This window comes from Ambystoma mexicanum, chromosome 2q (assembly GCF_040938575.1).
Source record: "Ambystoma mexicanum isolate Mex_15411 chromosome 2q, UKY_AmexF1_1, whole genome shotgun sequence".
NCBI lineage: Eukaryota > Metazoa > Chordata > Amphibia > Caudata > Ambystomatidae > Ambystoma > Ambystoma mexicanum.
In genome coordinates, this window is record NC_090924.1 from 1,045,685,853 (window position 1) to 1,045,700,433 (window position 14,581).

At 46.9% G+C, this 14,581-nt stretch overlaps 1 protein-coding gene across 3 annotated transcripts in view; it reads right to left on the reverse strand.

Moving 5' to 3' along the window:
- Positions 1-13,965, reverse strand: part of MINDY3 (MINDY lysine 48 deubiquitinase 3) — a 1,607,185-nt gene extending 1,593,220 nt beyond the window's left edge. For 2 of the 3 annotated variants that reach the window (XM_069648407.1, XM_069648405.1), the window contains exon 1: positions 13,798-13,934. The gene's annotated coding sequence lies outside the window, so the exon portion shown is untranslated. Of the gene's footprint in view, positions 1-13,797 lie in introns of all 3 variants that reach the window. The other variant, XM_069648406.1, reaches the window with a different exon arrangement.
- Positions 13,966-14,581: the final 616 nt, after the last annotated feature.

Sequence of the window (14,581 nt, forward strand, 5' to 3'; positions counted from 1 at the left end):
CCAACTTTGCTTCCCTGGTATAGCCTGAGCTATTGCCCAATTTGCAACCTGCACATGATCTCCTTACGAGTGTGGTGATTCCACCCTCCAGATGGCCGCCCGAAACGAAGCAACCTCCCCTACTACCTATCTTTGATCAGCTGCTTATTCCTTATCCTGATTGGCTGGTCATCTACAGTAAGACCAATCAGCACACGCCGGCAGGTGAGCGCTTGCCCGACCCCAAGGCACGACCTAAGGCACAGCTGACTGTGCTGACCGTGCGAATCCGGTGAATAGGCAAGGACATGCCGCCCCCGCATCTTCCTGCTCCCAGTCTTGCCTAAGTGCACAAACCGCCTGGCCGGAAACTGAGTCACCCCCAGAGCCGCATATCCACGTTTACTCATTTACTCGCAGTAAGTCCACATGGCTGCAAACTTTGTTGTCATAACACCTGGTGTTCTCTCAAACGTTTAGAACTTCTGATTGAAGCCTGGCTACCGCTGCTCTGCTCACTTGTGTCCGCACACACTGATTTGACATTCCATGTCCTGCATGGGCTAAACGCTATCCTTCCGCACTCTGTCATTTGTATCCACACCCATAGTTAACACCAGTGTACTGTGGATGAACTGCTTTTGTCACCTGCCCCTTTAACTCTATTGAAGAGTAACATACCTCTGACCTACTGACCCACCTAGATCCCTACTGAAAATTGTGATGCTCCTTGATGTTTACTGCGTTGTACTGCTCTCAATGCGGCCTTACATGTTGAACTGCCTAAATATATCAGACTAGTCAATTTGTGCTCTGTATTATCTAATAGATTAGCCTAATTGGTCAACCACCTGTTCAGATCTGCCCAATCAAACTGTCCACTGCATTACTTCAGCGGATTAACCTACTTGTGAACTATTCGCTAGACCTGCCTAGTCTATTTTGAGCATTGTATTACCTCAGTGGATAAGCCTTTTTGTGAACAATTTGCTTAGATCTGCATAGTCTATTTGTCAACCGCACTACCCCTGGAGATTAGCCTAACGTAAATTGTTTGCTTATATCAGTCCAGCCTAGTTGTGTACTGCATAACCTTGTAGTCTTTTAGCTAGTTTGTGAATAGCTAGTACTTGCCGGACTAGCGAATTGCCCCACACACAGCCATGAACAGAAATAAGACTCAGCTGAATGTCCCACTTCTATGTTTACTTTGTCTTTACACTATCATGGCCCTTATTAAGCTCGCACCTTGCCCAACTCAGATGAGAAATAACAGACTAAGATCAAGATTTACCCACCTTTACGAGCCAAAATCTAATAGTGACTATCCTCAAAAAACACCTTAACCCTAATGCCATCCTTCTTGCTCAGGACCCAACGTCCAGACCAGAGCTGGTAAACAAGCATAGAATACCTACCTCTAATCACACTCTATCTACTTATACTCACATCAAAACTAACCAGTCCAATATCATATACTCTCCTCCTCATAAACTTAGTAGCACCACTACTATATCAGGAGCTCTCATTAATGCCAGATCCCTTGTGGCACACGCCACTGAAATTGCAGACACCATTTCTAACGACAACCTGGACCTTCTAGCAATAACTGAATCCTGGCTTCACGAAGCAGCAGGCCCTTCCCTTATGCTAGCTATCCCTGAAAATTACCATATACTTATATATATATATATATATATAGAATAGACAGACCCAAGGCCAGAGGTGGCCGACTAGCCATTATCGCCAAAACCAGCCTCGCCATTAGACTTGCCACTCCACCTGCATACCATTCATACGAGGTCATATCTAGTAACCGGACACTAACCATTCACCTGGTATACAGACCCCCTGGTCCACTGGGAACCTTTGAGGAGGTTCTATCCAGCCTTCTGGCCAATAACTTGAAAGACTCCTCACAAATCCTATTGATGGGAGATTTCAATTTGGGCTTTAACGACCATGAAAACAAACATGCCCAATCAGTAGCAGCCATACTTGCAGATCATGGCCTCACACAAAAAGTCCATACTCCAACCCACATTAAAGGTAAAGTCCTCGACTGGGTGGCCGAGTTGAATTGTAATTTCCATCACCAAAGTCGCCCCGCAATCTTGAACCGACTACCACCTTATCAGCCTCTCCTCCACCCTCGAACTTCACAGTTCCAAAGCTACTGCCATTGCACCTCCACTCCAAACTAGACGAAAGTTATTACAGTAGATAAACTACCTCTCCTCCCCCCACCCATCAATGCCCTTGCCAGCAAAGCTGACCCCAAATCTATGACATGGGCTCTTGACACTATTGCACCTGTTAAACACTGTAAAAGTAGGCAGAAAGCACACCTTAATGCTTGGTTCACGCCGCACCTCAAAGAACTTAGACTCCAAAAACAAAAACTCCAAGCTACATGGCGTCATTCTCACATGAATAAGAATAAAGTTAAGCTAACCAACATTGCTAACATGTATAAAAAAGAAATAATCCTTACAAAAAAGAACATGTTCAGCAACAGAATATCCAAGGTTAACACCAAGACCAAGGAATTATTGGATGGTGAAATAAATATTCTCTGTTCTTCGGGAATGGAATTCCCTATATCCCCCCCACAGATAACGTCCCCAAAGACAAGCAATGGTGCACCGACATCCAAAAGGCCTTGTCAGATAAAATCGCAACTCTCCAAATCAAAATAGCCAACAAAAAATCCATACTGCTCCAGACTGCTCCGCAACCTGCCCCTGACACCACATCGGATAAATCCCCCACTCCCTTCAGATTCACTAAAATATCCATCCCAGAGACCGAAAAATTCATACTTTCCTTGAAGCCTTTGAATTGCCAGGGTGACAATTGCCCGGCACAAATTATAAAGGATGCAGCTCGAGACCTAGCCCCTTTCATTACAAAGCTTATTAACGCCTCATTCATGACAAATAGAGTGCCTATTAATCTTAAAGAATCGTGGGTTCTCCCACTATTGAAAAAGCAAACTCTAGACCCTGCTATCCCGGCTAATTATAGACCCATCATCCCCTTCCTCCTCAAAATAATTGATCGGGTAGCTTACCTTCAAATCCAGGATTACCTCGAAGCCAACCACTTACTAGGCACCCACCAGTCCTGCTTTCGTCCTCAACAAGGTACGGAAACGGCATTAATGGACCTCATGACCCAAATTGATGAGCTGAAGGATAATGGGAAAACAGATATGGTGGTACTCCTTGACCCATCGGCGGCTTTCGACTTGGTGGATCATACAGTCTTATGTAAACACCTCGAGTCGGCTGCCCATTTTTCAAGTGTTGCTATAACCTGGGTTCAGTCCTTTCTATCAAAACGCACGATGAGAGTCTTCTCCCCATCAGCATCTTACACAAACTATGCATATGACACCCAGATCCTTATTCCCCATTTGGGCAACTTTGTTGAGGACACGTTCTTGGTAAAGAAGATACACCTCCTCATTCAGGCATGGATGGCATCCCATAGCCTCTGCCTGAACGACGATAAAACTGAGATCCTGATCCTGGGCTCAGAGTCCAACCTAAACAAACTTAGCTCCAGTTACGCCTTTTTCAATATTGACAGCAACACAATTAAGGTGATGCCCGTTGTAAAAACCCTAGGCTTTTACCTGAACTACATCTTAACACTCAAACAGGTCAACTCCCTAGCATCCTCAACGGCTTATGCCTGTAAACTCATTAGAACCGGTCAACCATTTCTCTTTGAAACTAGCTGCATCACACTTGCCAATGTTCTAATAATGTCCAAACTGGACTACTGTAACGCTCTGTACGTGGGCTCCAACAAATACATCTTAGACAAAATTCAAAGACTACAAAATAACACCCTAAGAGCAGCCCTAAATATTCCTAACAGAGAACACATCTCTAATTTCAGAAGAGATGCCTGCTGGCTAAAAATAAATGACAGGATTCTTCTCAAAACAGAATCACTCACAGCCAAGTGCCTTAACAATATAGTACCCCCATACCTTACAGAAAGAATAAATAGGAGAACATCAACACATCCAACGAGAGCAGTCAATGCCCACCTTCTCGAGATTCCGAACCGAACCAAAGTAGGTGGCTCTAGCTTCCCGGTCAAAACGTCTACATCTTGGAATGCACTTCTCCCTAACCTGAGATCTGAACAACTCTACCGAATATTCAGACGCAACATGCTAAATTGGCTACGCACCAACGACCACTAAGACCAGTCCATCCCAGACCCATCTCTGTCCCACAGTATATGACGCTCCTTAATACTCTTATCCTTATCTCACCTTTGTATTACTGTACCCACTGCATCTTTTGTAATCTAGCCATTAGTCCTACTGCACTTTGTGCCCACAATCTTTGTCCTTAGCGCCCTTGCACTTCTGTAACCCGCACGCGGTGACTAAGTGCTTGTTTATGTTGTTCGTATAGTATTTCCTGTAACTAAGCTTAAAGTATACTTCTGTGTTGCGCCCAGCTATTCAAGGGTTTGGAGCGCATTATCAATTAAACAAAAACATGATCATGCATACTTTCACACATGAAGGATGTAAGATGCGCAATATATTGCATAGAAATGCTGATGTCTGTCCACAGGTCGTGTAGAAAAAGGCTCCATGTGTGTGAGAAGCAGCAATGGTGGATGGTGAAATAAATAAGTAGGAATACTGCAATACCACACCAATGGTATCCTCAAAATTAAACAAGTGATTGCGTATTGGCTCCTGCTAGTCAATTAAATACCCTGTTGTGGCAGAATTCGGAGCAGGTCTAATGGTGAGGGGCTATGCAGTAGCCTGGTGATCGTCTTATGCAGAAAGCATTTTGGTGCCCTCCTAGACATCAAGAATGTAATGAAGAACGGGAAGGACCACACATGCCAATCAGGATAGATTTGGTTAAAAGTTGGCCATATTCATGCCTGCATGAAACAATTATCTAGTTCAGAAATCAAATCTATGGCACTTCCCATTTGGATACATTTGCACTACAACTGTCAACAACCTACCCAATGACTAAAACCTGCATCAAGTAGTTAAAGAGAATAATGTTGGTAAAGCAAATACATGCTGTGCTTAAAACCAAAGTGGCCATCACAAATGGGAAACCTCTACTCAGGTTAGAAGATTCGGCATCTGAAAAATCTACTTTGCTGCAACATCAAGTTTGTAAATAGTCCCACAAACAATATTAGTTTCAACAAAGAGAAACAAAAAGGTTGTACTAAAGAGCATGGATGAAAAGCCTGCTTGCATGTAAGACGGGTGAACCCCTGGGAGCCCGTGGGGGGCGCTGCTGAGCAGCCACAGGATGGCTCCCTTCTTCTAACTCTCTGCGCCAACTGCCTGTGTCCTGGCAAGATAGCCGCTCCCACAACCCTTCCCTGGCACCAAAAAGGGGGAAAGAGTCAGATATCCTAGGGAACAACCACCGCAAATCTGCTGCCGCTGTGTGCCCTGCTGCCGGTGCTACAATGCCCGGAGATCAGAAGACCCGCAGCCAAAATGGGCTGTGTGAGACACCTGGCTGCGGCCCCCTCTCCTTGGTGACACGGGCTGTGTGGGACGACCCTGTGGGGACAGCTACCGCTTGTGTTGGAGATACTGTGACCTGCTGAGAGAACAGGAGACCCGGTGCTGGGGAGAGGGGCAGACTCCCGCTGGCCAGGCAGGTGTGGAGGACCCACCACCGCTGGAGGTAATAAGCCAGATCGCGGCAGAAGCAGGTGAGCGGAGCGGGGCCCTGACACCTGATGCGGGCGAACGTTGGAGGTGACCCGCAGTCATGTCCACCCCCCCACCGGGCGCTGCAACTGAAATGAGGGGCACGCTGCACAGCAGCTCAGAGGAGGAGACTGTGGAAATCTAGGCCAGCATTGTGACTCCACTGAAGCCCGCTGGGCGGCCGATCCAGACTTCCTGTGGCAGAGGGAGAGCTCCTGTGGGACAGATCTATAGCCAGTCAGCCCAGAGAACTGTATGGCTGTGCTGTGGGATGCATAAACCACTGATGAGGAGCTGAGCGCCACATAAACACTGTATACCGGATCCCTGCCCTTGGTGATACAAGGGCTAATGAGCCCATGCATGTGTGATTCTCCCCATCAATGAGGCGCTGCAGCACCAACCCGAGAGTCGCAGTAGCAGTTATTGGACTACACTTAAAAGCATGCATTTGGCATGTATGACCTCGCACTATTCCAACACACACCGGGCGTAGTGGGGGTGTGACCCTACAACTATACCGGACAAAGGCTCACAAGAACAGGAGAGAGACCCGGCCTCAAGGGACCCTCATCTGACACGCTGAGGGGGAGGCCCCGTTGGGGATTTGCGGACCTGCGCTGTGCCAAGGTAGGAAGACAGCTTACTAGAACCTGCAGCCATGACAAAAGGTGGGGTGGACAAAAGAAGCAAAACACAATAGAAGCATTTGCGCGGCAGCCCAACAGACCCCGGGCCGAGACAACCCCACATGCCCAGGCGGTGCCAGACTTGGAGGGACCGGTGCCCCGGACTCCAACCCACAGGCAGCTGATGGAGAGCATGCAAGCTGGCTCCCTTAACATGACAGACAAGCCGGATGGCATCACAACTAATATCAACACTTTCAATGGCAAGAAGGAGAGGGTGTCCACGCGAGTGACAGAGCCCGAAACACGGATCGGGACAACAGAAGATTATGTTCACGTGCTCAAGACCCAGGTGGCAGAGATGGCCAAGGACCTGAAAAGTGCCCTGTCCAAGTGTGACGACCTGGAGTCGCGATGCAGGAGTAGAAACATATGCATAGTCGGTCTGCCCGAGGGGTTTGGAAGCTCCCCAATAGAAGTGGCAGTGGATAATCTATTCAAGGGCCTGCTGGGCGAACAGCGCTTTTCCCCATGTTTGTGATTGAGCGAGTACATAGAACACCATCAGTGAGACCGCTCGGAAATCCTTAACTACCGGGATCACGACACAGTGCTGCGCCTAGCTAGAGAGAGGGGCCTGCTGCGATATGAGAACACCACAGTACACATATACCCCGACTTATCAACTGCAGTTCAGCTGGAGCTAAAGTCCTTCCTGGTAGTTAAGCGTATGCTTCAAGAGAGAGACACTCCTTATGCCATGTTATTTCCAGCGATACTACGCATTCAGCATCGAGGCAAGACCATATTTTTTACAATCCCGGAAGAGGCAGCGGCATACATCGAGGCCAATATACTGGTTTGCCCTTAGCAGATACCAGATGATGAGGCTCAAGTTGTATTCTCGTCCATATGATCGAGAATCCCTCGCCGTGAAATCCTGGTGCAGCTGGAGCCCCTGTCTAATTGTTTAGTGTTACTGTGGGAGCAGACGTGCATAGAACATTGATCCTTAAGGTGGGTCGAACGAGCTGGTAACGGTGGTTTGTTGAAGCTACGCAGTTGTCCCTCTATGCAAGGTTGCGGGTACACAGAAGTTGTTGGGGTTAGGGAGGGAACGGGAGGCAAGGTAGCATTGACCCTGATTGAGGGCACAATGAGAGTGGGGGGAGATTGGGGTCAAGTTGGAGGGTGAAAGGGTTAAAACAATATGTCTTAGCAGGCGCATGACGCAGATCATCAATGTCCATGACCTACCTATCGGGTCACAGCAGGGTAAAAAAAGAGCAGCAGCGGTGTTCCAACCACCTTGGGTCTGCATGGAGAGCATTAAGGTACCAAGCTGGAATGTAAGTGGGCTTGGAAATTACTCCAAGGCGCAGAGGTTGACATCTTACATTGACAGATACAGGGTTCAGATACTTTTTCTGCAAGAAACACATAAGCGGGGTAACAGGAACATTACCTATGCCAAGGGATGCGGGGCCAATCGGTTCCATACTGAGTACTCAATGCAATCCAGAGGTGTGCTAACATTAATACATAAAGGGGTAAATGCCTGCCCACACACATCGACCCAGAGGGCCGCTACGTAATAGAACACTGTAAACTACTAAGTGGGGAGGTGCTCCTGGGGAACTCCTATGGACCCAGCATAGACGACCCATTGTTCTAAAAGGGGCTAACGGGAATCCTCATGGGCTATCCAGGCACACCGATTATATGGGAAGCCTGCTGCATTCAGCGATTTATGGCGAAGCTTGACCTCTGGGACAGATCGCGCACTCTTCACCCAGGTGACCGAGGATACACCCATTACTCATGTCCGCATGACATGTCCTCCAATATAGATCTCTTCTTGGTCTCAGATGGCCTGGTGGGGCAAACAGTGACGACCGACATACTTCCCTACACATATTCAGACCACTCCCCTATTGTACTCTCCCTAAACTGGGGGACAACCAAACGCAACAGCAGCCTGTGGCAATTTAAATCCTTGTCGCTGCAAGATTTGGTCTTTATGAGTAGCATAGAGGAGGATATTCAGACCTACATCCAGACGAATGACGGTAGCGTAACATCAGAAAGTACACTCTGGCAGGCATTTAAGGTATATATAAGAGGCATGGTCATGTCTAAGGAATTTGGTGTGCTCAAAACTATCCGAAAAGATATTGCCAGCAGTGAGAGCAGACTCAAAGATCTGGAGAGACAGTATGTGGCGACACCCTAGCCGAACTACCCTGGCAGATATAAAAACCCAGCTGGCGGAATGAAAGCACCACGCAGACCGAGAGGTTAAGTACTTCGCCAAACCTGCCGCCGCCAGGAAATAAGGGGGGGTGGCGAAGGCCAGGCAGACTGTTAGCTGGTATGATCTGAGCGGAAAGAGGGCCAGAGCATGTGGTGGGTGTCCGAGACGAGACCGAGCAGTTGCAATACTCAGACCAGGCTGTCAATGACATGTTTCTGCAGTTTTATGAGGCACTGTATACAGCACAAGACCAGGAAGAAAACGGTTTTACAAACCCTGTTGGACTCCGTAACAATGTCGATCCTAACAGACACCACCAAAGAACCGATAAACTGCCCTTTCACTGAAGAAAAAATACTCTGAGTGATAGGAGACTTGACAAGAAATAAATCCCCCGGCCCGGATGGCTTGACCACTGAGTTCTACATGGAGTACAAGGCCACACTGGCCCCTTACTTGCTAAAAGGTGTGAGAGGAAGCGCTGCAGATAGAGGGCCTGCCACAGTCACTTCGAGAGGCCACAATCATAGTTCTACTTAAATCTGGCAAAACCAGAGACGAATGTGGCTCGTATAGACCACTATCCCTCAAACATGGACACTAAATTCTACGCTAAAATAATTGCCAATAGGCTACTACCCCGATGCAGGCACTAATACATCTTGACCAGACCGGATTTGTCCCTGGCAGATCCGCATCTCTGAACCTTAGGAGGCTATTTAATGTCATGTCTTGTATGATGCCTACAGCATAGGCGGTTGCCCTGGACGCCCAAAAGACGTTCGACATGGTGTCCTGGCCCTTCCTGTTTGAGGTACTACGCAAATGCAATCTGGGCGAGCACCTTATCCAATGTATCAAACTGTTGTACACGTCCCCAGTAGCCACATTACGGGTTAACGGGATACATTCCAGGCTGCTTGCAATGAGCAGGGGGACCCGGCAGGGCTGTCCATTATCACCCATACTCTTCGCACTGGCAATTGAGCCAACGAGCAGACATGATACGACAATGCCATAATTTTACTGTATGCAGATGATTTATATATATAGGACCCACAAGTCAACCTAGATCCCGTTATGGAGGATGTCACCCAGATGGGACGATATTCTAGATTCACAATAAACTATGGGAAGTCGGAAGTGTTTCCCCTGACAGATAGCACACTTCACCCTCAAGGCACCTTCCCCCTACAGTGGTCACCAGACCAATTCATATACCTGGGCGTTGTTATTTCAAGGGACAGAAACAAGTTGATGACAGACAATTTTGTGCCTGATTCATGGAATTATTTGCGTGAAAAACGCAGATTTGCGCGCCTTTCTGTCCGAAAATCCCCATACTTTAAACAGGGATTTTCCGACAGAAAGGCGCGCAAATCTGCGTTTTTCACGCAAATAATTCCATGAATCGGGCAGTTTATGGCGTGGCCAGCCATGCGCACGCGAAAATGGAGATGTGGTCCAGACTGCCATTGTCACTAGCTGGACGACTGTGTTTGATAAAAACGGTTCTGGTGCCCAAACTATTACACACTTATGTCAATGTGCCGCTCTGGGCGGGGAATCAGTAATTCAGGGAATTATACAGAGACATGGCTAGCTTCCTGTGGCACTCAGGAAAAAATGGGAAGACATGGCAAGGCCTTACAACCAAGGAGGGTTCACAAATACACAAATAGAAGTGTACTGGCTGGCAGCCCAGGCCCAGTTTTCCACCTATTGGTATGGCACGAGCACGCTCCCACCACACACTAAGTTGGAGAAGGCGGCGGCGATGAACGTATACATGAAAACCCTGATATTGGATACCACCTATACTGGTGACTGTCGATATGACCCTGTCCAGACAACGCTGATCGCCTAGAGGGCCATCTTCAAGAGGCTAACAGAGGCAGACCATTTTACCGATGGCTGCCACTGTGGAAATGTCTTGGGCTCCCCCGACATGAGACGCCACACAAGCGGAATGGACAAAACCGGGCTACAGGGCGATAGGGGACCGTTTCCCGGGAGGCCAGTTCTTGACACCACACACATGATGAGCTGAACACAAGGGTACACCCATTGAGATGCTGCAATATTACAGAATACGAGCTGCTGTGCAGGCTAGGTGGGAATGTTACCCAGTGGAGCCCCCGGAGATTGCCCTGGTTACTCTAATAGCTAATTTGTATGGCTGTCGTCGATTGCTTTCCACCCTATACCGTAGAATCATAGAAGAAACCCTTGTGAGAACAGATATAGCCTGAGAGAGGTGGGCAGCGGAGATGGAGGTGTCTGAAGTGCGATGGAGGTCCATGTGTATATTTACAAAGGGCGTGCCTATGAATATGAGACTAAAGTTGATTCAATACAATATATTACATATGCTGCACTATACCCCGAGGAAGTTGTACAATGATCATAACGGGTGCTACCCAAGGTGTGGGTCAGAAGAAGCACGGTATTTTCACAAGCTGTGGTCCTGCCCTAAACTGAGGCACTTCTGGAGGGAAATATATGGGATACTATCCACCGTAGTTGATAAAAATCTGAACTTATCCCAGATGAGCATATTATTTGGGGAATGGAACGGAATCCCTAAGTGCTGCTTGCAAGCCTTACTGAATATTGGCTGCAGGGTCGCAAAGAGGTGCATACAAGGTAAATGGACAGACCCGCACTACCCCTTTACCCCACTGTGCAGAGCTGGAGGAGGGAGTTAACATGGGTAAACAACAGTGAAGAGACGTACATTGCGTTACTACCGGTCACTTCCCGCTTGAGAGACATATGGTGCGACATCCGATCTTTCCTCACGAAAGATCAAGACAATGAGACATAGGCACTGTACCTCCAATGTAAGACTGTGACCATATTAACCATACAACATTGTTGATGTTGTAAATCTGGTGAACCCATATGGGCTTTTAGCTTGTCCCCATTATCCTGAAACTTTCATTATGCTTGATCTCAGATGTATAAGCAGTGACCAACGAACCCTGGATTCAATACAAAGAAAACATTCTGGTATAGCTCTGCTAAACATTTCACAAAGTTGTCGGAAGCAATTTCACTGTTGGAATTTACAATGCAAATGTAGCCAGGAGTAAGATTTTGAGGTGGGGAGGATTATTTTAGTCCCTAGTTTTGGAAGTTCTATTTAAATGGACATATCAGTAAATAAAAGGCACTGCTCATTGCCGACTGGGATATTTTTTAAGCAAGCAAAAATGCATTGTCATTTTAAAATTAGGCATTTCATTGTAACATATACTTCCTTTTTAAATGGTAATTACCATAAATGCAAAGGGGTTTTATTTTCTTATATGCCCCTCTTTAGATCAGATCACCACATAGCACGGTTACTCTAGACTGCATACGCTGCTTGTGTCTCTGGTCTGAACACAGCAGTCAGTGCAGGTGGCAACTCTGAGCAGATGCTGGCTTGTCTGGTACTCCCAATTTTTGGCAAATGTGTGTGGCACTTGTCCACAAAATGACTGCAGCCATTGTTACACAGGAATGAGAGAGGAAAGGTGGCTTCTGAACTGAGAATATCTGGTTGGCCTAGCAAATGGAAATGCCACGGCATGAAAATTCTATATCACTAAAGTTTCGTTTTCCAATCTCCTCCGTCGTAATACCCATATTTGTTCGAATCAGCAGCTTTGTAAGATGCAAGTTGGGTGCTGGGCTTTCCATTTCCCAGCCATGCAGTGATTTGTAAGGTTGCAATAGTGGCTATTTCACGTACAATTGGGTTATTTTGGGCTGATTTTAAATGCAGATCTGTGATTTTGTCCTCGAGTCTGCCTCTCTACCCTCACTCTCAATCTCTCTACACTCATCCAACCACCCCACTACCTCTAATACCCACCCACCACCATTAAAAGTTCTGGTTGGATCTTGTTTATGCTATTTTGGGCTACTTTCGACAAGTCCTCCAGAGACTGCTTTGTTCTTAATGTTTTTATGCCCCCTACGAACTATCAACATCCACCTACCCCACACTCTCTACCACCACCCCCAATCTCTCTACCCCCACTCACCCAAAACCCCTCCACTCTCCCTACCCGTTACCACCCACACTAGTCCCTCTACCAATCCCCCTTCTCTACCCCCACCCACCAAAATCCCACTCACTACCCCACCTACCCACTATACGCCACTCACCCCATTCTCTTTAACCCCACCCACCATTATCCCCCTCTACTCAAACCTACCCCCTCCTGCTTCAAACTCTAGCTCCTCTCTAGCCTCACCACCCTACCCCTCCTCCCCACCCACACTATTCACTCTCTACCGCATCTCACACTCTCGCTTTTTTTCTTACCCTCTCAGGCTTGCTCACTCATTTTTGCTTTGGCTCATCATCGATAACAACCTCTATCAATGGCTTCCTCCCTTGCTCTATTCCCCTTCTCATTCTCTTGCACACCTGCATCCCTAATTGCAATCTCTTTAGAAACGTTGCACGTGCCTCCTTGCACCCGTGTGCCTATAAATGCAAAATCCGAAGAACAGACGTAAATGCCAAAACTATTGGCTTTGCCCATGCTTGTTCTTTGTTGGTAGCATTTGCCCAATTTTAGGGAGTAAAACAGATCGTTACAGTGCTTGTCCCTTTGTTATAAAATGCCATAGATAAAATGATAGGATAACCACCTCAGTGCTGCTCAGGTTAGCACAGTTAAGAAATGAGTGATGTTCTTCTTAATCTAGTGGATCTTGTAGCAGAAAGTGTTGTTGTTACACGTGTACTTTTAGGAATGCCAAAAATAATTCAATTTCTTGCCTGATGAAGCCCTTATTTACAGTGTACAATAAACTCTCAGCAAGTTCCTCACTGTCGCTGCATCATTGGGAGTACCATGGTCCCTTGTTTATTTGCCATAACATTTGGTCGACGAGTGCTGGCAGACCCCCGAGGGTAAAACCATCTGATATCTAAGTGATTCTGTTTTTTTTTTTTCTCCCGGATTATTGCCAGTTAGTTGGTTTCAAGAGAGTGGCTGAATAATTAAATATACTGCTCGGCCGAGATTTCTGTAATCGTTAAACTGAAACGTTTTCTTCACAATGAGCATCCCGGGCTCTACTAAACTAAACTAAACTATGTTCGTGTACTTGAATATTCTTAGACAGATTCAGTTGTTCTACTTGCACGGGTAGAAATATCCCCGAACAAGGAAATAAAGAAGAGAAGATTTCTCACCTACCTACATGAAAACGGCATCTAAGTTGTCTACACAAACGTACTTGTGCGAAGGCTCGTGTCTAGGAGCTACTTCAAAGGCATGTCACCATGGTAGTGTGTCTAGTTCCTATCCGAGAAACGGACCTTAGCAACGCTCCGGATCCTCTTCATCACGTGTGTGGCACGTTCTGACGTGTCTGGTAAATCACGTGCCTCAGGTTGCGTACTTCATCACCAACACAATATCGTTTGGGGGGAAGCCCCTGAGTGGGCATTCAGTAATTTAGAAGAAGAACAATATCGTCTCTGGCGTTGCCGGAGCGTGAACGCTGGAGCTTAAGACAGCATCGTAGCCAAGAGCTGATGAATACCGTCGTTCCACCATTACCAAGCGAATAAGTCTTAAAGCTATCGCATACTTGTCTTTTTGGAGCGTGGCTATTTGCCCTGCCCGGAAAAGGGAATATTTCGGTGTATTTTGGGGACTAGTTATGTGCAAGGCGGCGTTTTTGTGCAGTGGGCTGAGCTCTGGCAGCGTTCCCAGGCGAATTTCGAGTATACCAGTTTACGGTTATGCGCATATTTATTATTTTTGTTTTTTCGTGGATAGACTTTTTTTGTCGTGCCCGCTTGGGTGGGATATTTTGGGTATTTGTTATGTGCAACAGAGAGGGGAGATGTGTTTTGAGCAGTGGGACATACTTTACTATTCTGTGCAGAGGGACACACTTGGGTACGAATTTGAAGCATAAAAGTTTACAGTAAGACAGGAAGTGACATTTTTTGGATTGTTTTCCCGTGCAGAG